This window comes from Podarcis raffonei, chromosome 1, assembly GCF_027172205.1.
Source record: "Podarcis raffonei isolate rPodRaf1 chromosome 1, rPodRaf1.pri, whole genome shotgun sequence".
Lineage (NCBI taxonomy): Eukaryota > Metazoa > Chordata > Lepidosauria > Squamata > Lacertidae > Podarcis > Podarcis raffonei.
The window spans coordinates 132,195,220-132,209,102 of record NC_070602.1 but is presented as its reverse complement, the minus strand read 5'-3'; the positions used below and the strand labels follow the sequence as shown (position 1 = coordinate 132,209,102).

Below are 13,883 nucleotides of genomic sequence, written 5' to 3'. Positions count from 1 at the left end.
ATCCAAGTCTTCGGTCTGGCTTGGAGGTCTATAGCAGACCCTCACAGTAATATCACTGTTGTTTCTCTATCCAACAGTTTTTACCCATATGCTGCTTTCGATGCTCCAGGTCATGGATTCTTCACAAGTGTACATATCCTTTACATATAATACTCCTCCTGCTCTCTTTCTGTTTGGTTTATTCCTTTTGAGTAGGTAATACCCCTCAATTCCTACATTCCAGTCATGATTCTTATCCCACCAGATTTCAGTAATGCCTGCCAGGTCATATTTGCCACCCTGTATTAAAAGCTCCAATTTGTCTTTCTTGTTTCCCATGCTCTGTGCATTTGTGTAGAGACAACTGAAACCATGAGTCATTCTCTCCAGCTGCTTCTTTCTTGTAGTTTATAGTGTCAATAAGCATACGAATGGGATGTTCTAGAAAACATGTACTTAGACTTTCAAAAAGCTTTTAATAAAGTCCTTCACCAAAGATTCCTGAGTAAGATTATGAGATAAAACGAATTGCGTGGCCAGGCAGATACCCCCCCCCCGACCCCAGACAACACCCGGGTGGAATAATGACTCGTGGCAATGTGTTATGGGATTAAAATTGGCCACAACTTTATTAAACTTTCAGATGTAGGAAGACCTTGGCTTAGGCATTGGGTGTTTATCCCTCCCAGTCCCCAGCCAGGGATCTGGGGCACAGAGGGCTGGCTCTGGAAGACGTATGTTTAAGCAGAGAGCCCACCCCCCATTTCACAGGGGAGTGCACTGACAACCTTTCAGCGTATGGCCAGTGACTCCCCTCAACACAGCCCATTTAATGGGGAACCCTGGGATCGCCACAGCGGGGGGGGGGGGACGTGTGTCACCGCTTCAGCCCCCCCCCATTTAGGGAAGATGGATTAAAGGATTCCGCCCAAGGCCTGAAACCGCCAAAGTTGTGACGTTTTGCTACAGGGAAGGCGAAACCTGCCAATGCAGGGAAATTCCTTCCTGGTCCTTCAACAGCAACCATCGTAAGACCGTAGCAGCGCCCGCATACCTGTAAAGAAGAAGTTAACCTGCAATAAAAGGCCTAAACGAAAGGAGGGTAGGGCGGGTGAAGCTCTGGAGCCGACTGAGAACTCCTACATAGGCTCCACCCCCTTTTAACACCCTACCCTTACCTGGCCCGCTCCCCTGGCTACGCCTCCCCAGTCGCAATTGGTTCTTTGAACTGAGGTTTGGCGGGAACCTCAAGGTTTGCAACTTGGGGAGGCAGTCCAGGAGTGCTCAGCCGGAAGTCACGTAGCATCGGGGGTGCTGCTCGCAAAGGGCGCCCTCCATTTGATGTGGAGAGCAGTCATTGTATTCTTATCGATCAATAAACAGGAATCAGAGAGTAGAAGTAATTGGGCAGTTCTCACAATGGAGTGCTGAAAGTAGTCCCCCAAGTAGTCAGTATTGAGACCTGTACTTTTAAACTTGCTTATAAATGATCTGCAGTTAACAGTGGGTATGGAGGGGGGCAATTGTGCATCCCATGGGCATGTGGTCCACCACTGTGTGAACAGCATGCTGGACCAGCTGGGCCTTTGATCTGATTTGGCCGGACACTTAGGTTTATATGTACTATATCCAGAGAGAGCTCCATTCACATGCAAAAAATTTTTGTAGGAAAGCTTTCTCAGAGACAGTTGTGGTCCGTTTTTGAAATGTATCAACAGGGTCTGTTCAGTAATTCAAAGCCTAATGCCACTATGTGCTTTCCACTGGTTTCTAATGAACTGTGTTCTGAAGTAAATATTTTAATGACCCTCCAACATTACCTTATTCTCTTCTTGAATTTCACAGTGGTTTTAATTTAAAGAGTACTTGTTTTGATCCTCTAATCCGGCTGGCCTGCTATTGAGGGAGGAGAGTACAATGATTTTGCCATCTTATATAATTATTTAGTTGATTACTTGGAGCTTGGTTTAGCCAAATGCCTTTCAATGAAGGACAACACAGATTCTGAGCTGGCAAGTACTGCAGTTTATCCTTTCAGGCTCCTGACTGTGTACAATTGATAACCCCGCATTGTTTCCAAGCAAAGGGTGGCAATGGAAAATCTCTATTGATTGCACAGTTGCTGTTTCTCTAGCATATGTGTTATCACATCAGCAATTACTTTTAATATTTCATAGTATACTCAGTAGCAAGCCTGTTAAGAAAATTAGCACTTAATCATTTAGAAAGAAACATAATTCAGTTTTCATATTGAAATTCAGGAATGTCACATTGAATACAATGACCTCTGTTCATTTAATCTACCAGACTGAGAAGACCTTTGCCTCTCTTCTTAACCTCTGTCCTGTTATCATATTTTTATTTACTTTTTCACCATGGGAGTTTGGGCACCTTTTCCTATTGGACAAGGGAAAGTATGTTGCATTGCATGTTTCCCTATTTGCTCTTGCAGCCAGGACATTAAGGGTCAAACTCTGATTTTTAGAAAATATTTGTTATGGCTCCTAGTTGAACAAATAAAATCATCACTGCACTACTTAACCATTATAGATAGAACTAGTGGGAAGACCATTGTGGCTGAGCACAGGCAGGGAGAACAGACCTGCAAAAAGGGGGATGTAGAAAGGGGGATGTATTGGTCACAGTAAGAAGTGAACAGTCTCAGTTCAAGGATTTCTGCTTGCGCAGGTGAACAATCTCTCTCTCTCCTTGCCCTGAGACCCCTGGAATTTCTTCTAGGAGGCCCCTTAACCCTCTTGAGCAGATCTGGAGATGGCACAAATCCTCGCAGTGATGGGTTGTGTTAGCTGATTACCATCCTAGGTTTCAAGCCTGAACAAGATAAAAACCTGTTCTTGTTTCCAACCTTGCAAAATGTTTTGCTGCATCCTTTTGTTGCCTCGATAAGGAATGGCATTTATCTAATAATTCCATTCTTTACTACTCTGCCACAAAACAAAAGGATGCAACATATATGTTGTGTGTGTGTGTGTGTGTGTGTGTGTGTGTGTATACACACACACATACAGTATATACACAGTATGGCTGGGACCAAGACCATTATTACATAGTTATAGTATGGGATCCTGCCATTTTGTTACATTTGCTCTAAAAAAATTGAGTTTTGCTGTTTCCAGATTAGAGCGCATCTGAATTAGTTCTGGGAGCTCCTGGAATGCCACACCATCAATGGTCCTGATTAGGGGAGTGCCACAATGTAGTTTGGTGTTCATGGACATTCCTTGAGTTTCTGGCTGATCCTTTACATCACTCGAATAGACTTATTTTCATTAAATGAGAAAAAGAAACTGAGAAACATTCTGGCCACCTTAACATGTATCAGAACCATTTGGTTTGGGATCCTGTTTGCACTTGGCTGATTCTACATTGCAGAAATGGCTCGGATGCCACCTGCCCATTGCTCCACCCATTCTGGTTATGTCTGAACTCAGGAGAACGTGTGAAGCCCATCGCTTAGCATAGTCACAGATCACATGTTTCCAGGATGGCCCCAAAGTACGTTCCTGCCACTTGGATCTCTCAGGTTCAATTCGTCGATATTATTGCAGTGGAGTGGCATCACCAAGGAGAGGCAATCTTGCTCATGTTGAAACCAAAGAACTAGCTGCAATGGCCAATGGCCCTGATCCCTCACTTGAGTGGGCTTGCTGCTCTCTGCTATCCAGCCTCAAAGTGGGTTAAATAGCTGTATGCAAAACTGCAGCTTCTGCTCATGAAGCGTAATGAGTCCAGGAATCAATTCAGATGAAAAGATAGCTGACATTGACAAGCAAACAAACAAAAAATGGTCACTATGAACAGGAGAGATATGTACATTGGCACAAAGTAAATAAAGGAATCCTTTTTATGCAGTGGGGATGACAGCGACCTACAGAGTGGATGGTCTTTAGCATCCGTTTTCTCGGTGAAAAGCAGATTGTCATCTAACATGCTACACTTGCAATCAGAAATACAGCAAAGGGGGGGGCACATTACTATTTATATTATAGAATAGTAATAGTAGAATTATATCATACCTTCTGAATAAAGAATTTCCAAAACACTGAAACAATAGAAAAACTGGCCAGTAACAGGACTCTCAGAGCAGGATACAATTTTAAAAGAAACACAATAAGATCATTAAAAATGCAGCAGAACCCAAAAAAATCTAGCAAAGCTGTACAGTGCCGAGATAAGTAACAATAATAACTGTTTTTCCTGGTTCAGAAAATACATCAAGCTTACCTATCAACAGTGTGACCAGAAATAATATATTCAGTTCATTGGTTTCAATGCCTTGAAATCCTTTGGGAAGCATCCAAAAAGAAACTTCTAGAAATAGTAACTTAGAAATTATACTTAGAATGGTGTCCATTTTCAATCTGCATATATCATCTTTACATTAGCAAGATAGATTTGCCGGAGTGGAACGAGTTAAATAACTAGGTCACTACAGTAAGCTATATTGAGTGGTACACAACACCACTAGACAAGCCATGCGATTTAACGAGAATTACACAGATGTTGCACAATTCAAATGAATGTGCATATATTCATCAAAATTGTTTGTTCTCTATCTGTTACTTAAAATTAAACAGAAATAGGACTCCAAATGGTGAAGGAGTAATATTTGGCTAATTGCTGGATCCATCTCCCCAGTCACAGGGAACTCCTGTCTGTGAAGCCTCGTGGCCTGAGGGCAACGGATTGGCTCAGTGGCTTCTTTTTATTTGAAAAAAAATGTCATCAGAATTACGCAAACATCACTGTTGGTTGCATCCCATTTCAAGGAAACCAAAGGATTTGGGAGAAAATAGGTCACATGCACTTCATCCCATGTCACATGATTTCTATCCAGAGGCCAATGAGGGTTTAGACCTCTATGCATTTGAACAAGATAACACTGTAATTTTATCCATTCGCATTTTTCATCTTTTCTCAACGTGGAAAGAGTGACCATCTGTTTGAAACCCACAGCAAACTAAATCATTTCCAAAGCTGCTTTTTTAGAGGTAAGGAGATTTAAAATATTGTTTTGGTGGTGTGCAACAGCCGTTCTAAAGACCCTCCAGCCCATCTCCTACCCCAGTGTGTGTTAGTGAGACGCATAAAGACAATGATAGATAGCAAGTGAGATGAAGGCGCCCTAAAGTATATCAGATCTGTATTCAAGGGGTTGCGATCCTCCGCACACAGACCTGGGAGGAAGCCCCACTGAACACAGGGGGACTTAATTCTGAGTCAATCTGCATAGGATTCCTTTGCATGTGACGTCTCAGGAATGGTCTTGACAGGAAATCTAAAAGGAGCAGAATGGATGGGATGTTTTCTGTTTGAAAGAAAACCAAGGGAAAACCAATGGATTGGGGTGTCTTTTAAGAGAATCTCCAGACATTGTTTTTACTCAAATGTGTTTGTTTACTACTATAGGCAGAATTGCATCAAATACCTTGATGTAATAGTGATCATCCAATAATACAGTATGATGATTAAACTTAAATATGACAGAACCTACTTTCTCAGTGTGTCATTATGCTCTAGAATGCTCTAGAATACTCACAATTTTGGTAAAATTAAGACGCAGCAAAGAAAACAATACATCTTACAGTTTAGATGGAATCCAATATTTCTTTTAATATTTTATCTAATATACACTTGACATTATATGATCTAATCTCTTATTCCTTCTCTTAAAGTCAGATTTTTTTTGGAGGGGAGAATATAAATTAATATCAGTTTTAGTTTAGTCCATAAGAGCAGTGTAATGTAAATTAAACTGCATTTGGGTTTTGATTCCAATTTGATATCTAACATTTCTTTTAATATATCATAAAGCTACATTAAATAAAATATAAATGTGAAATGTGAGTTATGTTAAATCACTTCACAGATATGATATTAAATTTCACAAATCCATTGCATGTAATATTTCTATTCTGGAATTAATTGATGTGCTATAATTATCCTAAAATGAATCATATACCACAAAAGAGAAAGCATTTCAATATTCATAAATAACAATACTATCAGAAGAATGTCACACAAATAATATTGATCTTCATTGTCATACAGGTAAAAAATGTAGTAGAATTTCCATGACATTTCTAATACGAACCTAACGTTTTAGATTACAGTGAAATAAATATTTGAAGTACAGCTCCCCAAATTTCACATCAAATGGTAAACGGTACGCTTTCTCCTTAGTAAGTGAGCTTCATATTACTGCCTTAAGATGTTTACAAGCATAAAAATTTAAAGAATTTTATTCTGAATTGTAAATTGTGCTGAACATTGCCCATTTTTGTAAAATTAAGAGATGGTATACTTATGCTGCAGTCCCCCCCCCCCATGAAACCAGAAACATACATTGTAATCCTGAGCGTTTTAACTCAGAAGTGTGTCCTATTGAGCTCAATGGCACTTATTCCTAATAAGTGTGCTTAGGATTTAAAACCCAAGAAAAAAATGAATATTTGGCAAGTCTTTTAATTAGAAAAAGCTGTGTGTGTGTCCAAAAGTGTGTAAGCACTACTGCAGAGGTGAAACCGCATGTTTTCTGAATTACTGAGATGGAAAATGGCTTCCTTATTATTTCTTAACGGAAACCCAGATATGAAAATTTGTTGTCTAAATAGAATAAAATGTGAAATGTGCATCACTTTGTAGGATGGAATGTGTTTTTCTGCTTCCCTTTTCATTCTCCACCATGTAGGCAATGACTTTATGAATTCCCAAGAGAGAGGATTTCCTACAGTTAGAGAATACCTATGAACTATATTCATCTTATAAAACTGCCAAAAAGGAGAAATCCATGATTTTTGCATTTTCTCACCACAGAGTGTAATTATGTTGATGAGGCTTCACTGATTGTTCAGAAAAATCAATGTTACAACATATGTTCAAGAATCAGTCCGTGCAGCCTTGAATAGAGTTAGTGCTAATTATTTCTGTAAAACAAGTTTTGATCATTTGCTTTTGTCAGGTATTACAATAAACACAGTGTTCTGTCCAGGCCAAGGAAAAGAAATAAGGAATGTAAGCATATTGTGTATATATGCCTGTATGCATACATATATAGATATATGTGCATGAATACTTGGACACAAATAACAGTCCATTTATATTTAGATCATTTTAAAATACCGTTAAGTATACATGAGACTAATTTGACAAACAAGACACATAAGTGTCATTTCTGGTTTCTGAAGAGGGCATATGGAGGATGACATCCAGAAATATAGAGAAGTCGACTCTTGAATATGTAAGGTTAAAAGAAACAAAAAAAACCCAGTTACTGCATTTATTTACATTTTGTACTTCTGCAATGATAGCATTTCTTTGCGCATGGGACACATGACGTCTCCCCCACCTGCCTGTGACACACCAGTTCTCTTTCAGCAAAGAAAGTTGTGACTTTGCATGTGTCATGCATTTCTAGGGTTTAGAATGACTTAAGTGTATGTAAAAATAATCACAGTTTGTAGAGAACTAGTAAGTTGCTCAGAAATATAGGTAAGAATCCTGAAAGGAATAATCTAGTGGCCTGAAAGTGCAGAGGAGATGGTCCTGGCTTTCCTCACAAGTGGTAATTTCAGGGGGAAGTTGTCCCTCCGCACTGAGCACAGTCGACTCTGCCTGCTGAGCAGTCCAAACACAGCACGGATGCCGCTGCCTTGCTCTAGTCTTTGCAACAGCCTTGCAAGACAAACGAATTCATTCAGTGTGGATTTTACCTTTTTAGCAAAAATCTGTGTTACCCAGGAACAAAGACCACAATCCCACACAGAATTAAACTCACTTACATCAATAGGCATTAAAGAGACTTAACTGTGCTTTGGATTGCTCCCATATAATAAGATTCTTTTTTAAAAAACAAAACCCTTATCTTGATTTTAATTCAGGCTGAGATTTAGGTGAAGTGAAAACAGATCTGGACTGACAGTTTTAGAGCTTGCTGTCAAGGTCAGAATGGAGTGTGCTCAGTTTATGAGGCTTCTGATACTGAAGAGGAGAGAAAGATTTCTGAGATCCATAATCTTTACTGGCAAACATTAGCAATAAGATCATTTCATGAACAAACCCAACACGAATTAGATAACTCTGTTTTGCTTTTATTTATATATCTTTTAAGTTCAACATAGTTTCCTTAAACAGCGATTCTTATCTGGTGCATCACTGCTGGATGTCTGAGCCCCGTTAAGTTCAATGAAGATTGCTCCCAAGTAAAGAGCTATAGTATTGCAGCCCCTCTCGCTTGGATTTTGTTATTTAGTATCTTCCAGCCTTTATGATCCCTTTTGTGATAATCTTTTGCTCGGGGTGAAATCCTAACCACAGCCAGTCCCCAATGCGGCTTAATGGAGCCCTGCGTCCATAGCCCCACGACACAAACCAATCGGGGCAGAAAGTTGGGAGGGTGGCAGTGACCGCACTGGGCTGCCTTGGCCCCTCCCTCAAAAGGCCCCTCCGTTTCAGGAACTTCTGCTGGCTGCTACCAGTGAGGATCCAGCTGGTGGTGCTTCTGTTTGCTCACTTGTGGAAGCTGGTAGGGTCAGGGGGAGGCCTCAACCCAAGCCAATCCCCCCAGGCCAACGCCAAGAGTGTTTGGATGGTGCACTTAGTTATCATCATTACCTCAATGCATTGCAGGTCCAGGTCCAGGTCCCTATTCAGTCCTGAAGTTCACTGGATGCCTCTGGGTGGGCCTAACCCTAGAATCTGAATGGTGGACCATCTACATACTGAGGATATCGAACTCATCCTTTTTTGATGGCATCCCCAAGCAGTTTGCTCTGGATGTTTAAAAGTGTGTGTGTGTGTGTGTGTGTGTGTGTGTGTGTGTTTCAGTTTGTCTTTGGTTTTTGAGCTTTTCTGCTTGGCTTTTAATCTTTTTATTTAATCTGCTGCTGTTTCAAATTGTATATGGATCCACCCAGTGTCCCAGCCATCGCTCCTTCTTCATTCTATCACCTTCAACTCTACAGAAAACAAAGGGGTTGACTGACTCTTCCTCATGTCAGCCATGCCAATCATCTATCAATTCCTCCGGTCAACCAAATTTCAATCTCTATCCTGGCAACTATACTCCTCAGACAGGGCACTGCTGAGGGTACTGCATGCCCCAGAGGTGTGTTTAACATGTAGTAGAAACCAGGTTTTTATTGTTCCAGCTCCAGTCCTCTGGAATAGGTTACCAGCTGAAATTAGACTCATGCCTAGACATGTTTCGGCATTCTGAAAGGACTAGAACTCAGGAAAGCCCAAGGATGCCGGACTTCTATTTTCCCATTCTGGCCCATCCAGTTCCTGCCACTGTGCCTTTCTCACCCACCATCGATGACCCTGGAGTCCAGGTTCCACCTCCAGTTAACGGATTTCAGGTAGAAGGTGCTGGGTATTTTGGAGAGCTGCTGCCAGCCAAATTAGACACCACTGGGCTATGTGGACAAATAATCTGACTTCATATGTCCAAGCGTGATCTCCCCCACTACTAGCACTAAAATAATCTGTTTATATTATTAGAATATAAAGCTAAAGTGTGGTCACACTACTTCAGTAAGCTCCTTTAAGTGTCTCAACAGCGCTTTCCAAAGGATAAGGCTTTTCTGACTGGATAAGGTTTATTTACATTTAAATGATGTGCAAAAGAGGGGGGGTAACCAGAGATTGCATTAGATCTAGACACACCCTTCTATTGATGAAAGGATTCTTCTGTTCGTGGAAGGAGCTCAGATCCAGCTCGCAACCAAGGAAGAGGGGAAGGCACTGGAGGAGGAAAGAGGAATCTGTGAAAATCACCTGTGGAGGTGTTTCATTGCCTGCTAATTTAAACATATTTTAAACTGCTGACATAAAAAAGATAAATAGACTTTCATTTTATTATCCATGCCGAAAGCTCACTCTAACTTTGCACAAATATCCAGGTCACTGGGGGGGCAAATATTCTGTATATACACCCCCCCTTTTGTATAAATAAATGCTTTGCATTCTGAAATGCAGAGTCACACTAATCTTTATTACATTTACATAGAACTTGCATTCAAATACTGTACATTTTTAAAAGATTAAAAACAAACAAGGCATGAAATGGGGCCATTAAGATTGCTTTGCTCTTGGACTGAGAGGATTTGAGGGACACGGCTAGATCAAGAGATTGAAAACGAAGGCCGATTATTTGGAAGATATTGCCTGTGGGATTAAAACAAGAGCGATGAATGGATTCAGGCTGAGTGAACAGAGGGAGAATCCCAGATGTGGAGGTCACTGGCTCTTCTATTCCGTTAATACGAAAGCAGTGGCATCGTGTCACATATAAGGAGAATGACTTTAGGTACCGTTTCAGCAGATGAAGACCTAGGAGGTGATAAGCAGCGCAGAATGGTTATTCACACAGCACTTATAAATAGCAGAGAAGTTCCATGATATATGTTTAACTCTTATGTCTTAAGATATACAGTGGTACCTCGGGTTAAGAACTTAATTCGTTCCAGAGGTCCATTCTTCACCTGAAACTGTTCTTAACCTGAAGCACCACTTTAGCTAATGGGGCCTCCCGCTGCCGCCGCACTGCCAAAGCATGATTTCTGTTCTCATCATGAAGCAAAGTTCTTAACCTGAGGTACTATTTCTGGGTTAGCGGAGTCTGTAACCTGAAGCGTATGTAACCCGAGGTACCACTGCACATGGATAATTGCAGAACATTTAACAATTCTGCAGGAGACACCTTGTACTGTACAGCATGGGAAACCTGAGTCTCTTGAGCTTGTATGTGACTTCCTAAAGGTAAAGGTAAAGGTAAAGGCCAGTCTTGACAGACTCTAGGGTTGTGCGCCCATCTCACTCAAGAGGCCGGGGGCCAGCGCTGTCTGGAGACACTTCCGGGTCACGTGGCCAGCGTGACAAAGCTGCATCTGGCGAGCCAGCGCAGCACACGGAACGCCGTTTACCTTCCCGCTAGTAAGTGGTCCCTATTTATCTACTTGCACCCGGGGGTGCTTTCGAACTGCTAGGTTGGCAGGCGCTGGGACCGAAGAACGGGAGCGCACCCCGCCGCGGGGATTCGAACCGCCGACCTTTCGATCGGCAAGCCCTAGGCGCTGAGGCTTTTACCCACAGCGCCACCTGCGTCCCTTATGTGACTTCCTACACCCATTCAAACACCTTCCCTTCCTTCTTCCTGCTCTTTCAAGGAAGAACATAAAGGATGAGCACAGCTAGCAAACTAAGCAACTATGAGACCAGCAGTGCAGCAGGTCTTATTGAGTGGGGAGAGCCTCATGGAGAGAACAATGTCTGTCCACATCAGTGGTTCTAAAACCAGATGTAACTTTAGATTCTCATTAAAATCTGGGCAGATAATGATGACTTAGGTTGGGCATTCCTATCGACCTAGCCTACTTTCAGGCATGCAGCTACATATTTGGGCTTGGATCTAAAACTCCCTTCTATGTGCAGAAGGTGCCTTACTTTCAGAGGAGAACCTGTTTTGTTTTCTTGCGTTGCTTGAGAAAAGTAAAATAAAAAACAAAGACAATTTCCTATTTGTTCAACACTTCCTACAAGCAGTTGAATTTCTCTGTAACACTGAAGAGTACTGCACCACCTCTTCTGCTAGAGTTGAGGAAGGGTTTGCAGAACATCGTCACTTGTGGTGGGGTTTTCCTTGTGATCATTCATCCCCTGAGGTGCAATATGTGAAAACCGCAGGCAGGAAGAGCACCAAGTTGTCTGCAATACAGAGACAGGAAGGTATGTTTTGGTTCTAAATTTAGGATTGAATATCCTGGCCTTTGCTCATTGCTTTTGCCTTCTGCTGTCTACTTATTCGCTCCCTCATCTGGGTTTCTGTATATGGCACCCGGCACAATAGGCTCATGGTTTCAACTGAGACAGAAATGGTAGGAATAGTAATGGCAAAAACTTCTGTTGTAACAATTCTGTTTACAAGGTTTCTGTTGCAAAACCCAGAAAAATACAATAACTTAAAGAACATATGATTTACTGCATACTTTATTCATATTTTATTATTCACACACAGTTTCCAGTGGGAGGAGGGCCAAACTGGACAGTAACAATACTGTGAGATGCAGGAACAATGAAGCTAAACTAAAAAACAGAAGTGGAGGTGATGATTGAAAGTAGAAACCCAGCAGCAGGGAAAGACAGCTCAAATCATATGTAGCTTTAAGTTAACCACTTACAAATACATCACCAAAAAAGAAGAGTTACATTTGCCTAAAATGTGCACCTGCTGATTTATATGTACAGTGGTACCTCTGGTTACGAACTTAATTCATTCCGGTCCATTCTTAACCTGAAACTGTTCTTAACCTGAAGCACCACTTTAGTTAATGGGGCTTCCCACTGCCGCCAGACCACAATTTCTGTTCTCATCCTGGGACAAAGTTCTTAACCCGAGGTACTACTTCTGGGTTAGCGGAGTCTGTAACCCGAAGTGTTTGTAACCTGAGGTACCACTGTATAGTATAAATCTGGATATAATTGTTATAATTTGATCAGAAATGCAGTGAATATCATCTTAGTGGGGAAGATTGTGACAACTGACCAGTTGACCTGTGCACCTGCCCATGTGCTGTGTTGATGGGCTGATTCCAGGCCCCGATTCAGGGCCAGGCAGTCCATCGACAGGAGGGTGCCTCTCCAATAAAGGACTGTCCTCTGAGACTCTTGCAGACCTTTGCCTTCAATGGACAGCTATTCTCTGTAAAGTAGGACACATGGACACTGCATCCAATCACTCTTTCCCAACTCAGAAGCATACCCCCCCCCACCTGCTTTCTCACTTGTGCAGAAAGATGTCTTCTGTGGGGGGGGAGCAGTATCTTGAAGACAATTTTGAGACAAAAGGTGGTGGAGAAAAAGGTTAAACAACCTCTCACACTGAATCTGCCAACCAATATTTTTTAAGTCAAGAAACCTAAAGGATAACGTATAGTTTGACTGCAGATTCTGTTCACAGCCAATTTTAGATTAGACAAAGCCATTGAAAACAATGGGGTTAAGAAGTGTCCCCAAGTCTGTTGGGCTGTGAATGTTGTCTGCCTTCCCTTGTTCAGGTGAAAGAGGACCTGGCTGCTGTCATCTTCCTATGAGGTCTGTGGTTTTCTTAGCCTCTGGACCCTACAAGTTGTTGAGGGTTGCTAGGAAGTATTTTGAAGTCTTTGTTCTTTTCTATGAGCTCCCCAACATTGCCATGGAAAACTTTGTTCCATTGCAGTTTCGTATCTCACTTCAGGACAGAGCATCAAAATTGAATGACTGGTTGGAGCAGTCTGCTACTGTTTCAATTGATGGGGGAAATATGGAGCCTGCCTTACATTGACCCTATTCTGGTGTGTGTGTGTGTGTGTGTGTGTGTGTCTGTGTCTGTGTCTGTGTGTGTCTTTGTAGCTACACCTGAAGAGTCTTGCCATGCTGTGAAGCTGTTAAAAACACCAGCACAATAGCTGGCAAAGCTAAAATATTGTTGTACATGAATGTGTTGTGTGAGTAAAAATGTAAATGTATGCTTGAATTTGCATAGAGTTAATTTAGCTTCCTAGCGTATGGACGGTGAGCAGACACAGTTCAGTGGAGGTTTCCTTTTCCACTGGACCTGACAATAATTGGTCAGATTAAAAGGCTGGGATTTTAGCTTCAGTGAGAAAGAGCAAAAGCACTAAACAGGCAGAGGCACCTGTGGTGGGAGAGTTTTCTGGTAGGCATGCTACAGCCATGGCACATTGGGTTGTTTGGTTACGTATAAAGTAAATATCAAGTATAAAGTATAGCCTGCCTTTATGACGTTCTAGACACTAAGACAATTACAAAAATGGTGAAAGAACTGTAGCAAAACTCCAACACATTCAACATTAAGCACTACCATTCTCTCTCTAAATTAGGCT

General features: G+C 41.6%; 1 protein-coding gene across 1 annotated transcript in view; it reads left to right on the top strand.

The window, feature by feature from the left end:
- Positions 1 to 4,871: 4,871 nt before the first annotated feature.
- PCBP3 (poly(rC) binding protein 3) overlaps positions 4,872 to 13,883 on the top strand; it is a 65,126-nt gene continuing 56,114 nt past the window's right edge. Inside the window, exon 1 of the mRNA XM_053362592.1 lies at positions 4,872 to 4,991. The gene's annotated coding sequence lies outside the window, so the exon portion shown is untranslated. The remainder of the gene's footprint in view (positions 4,992 to 13,883) is intronic.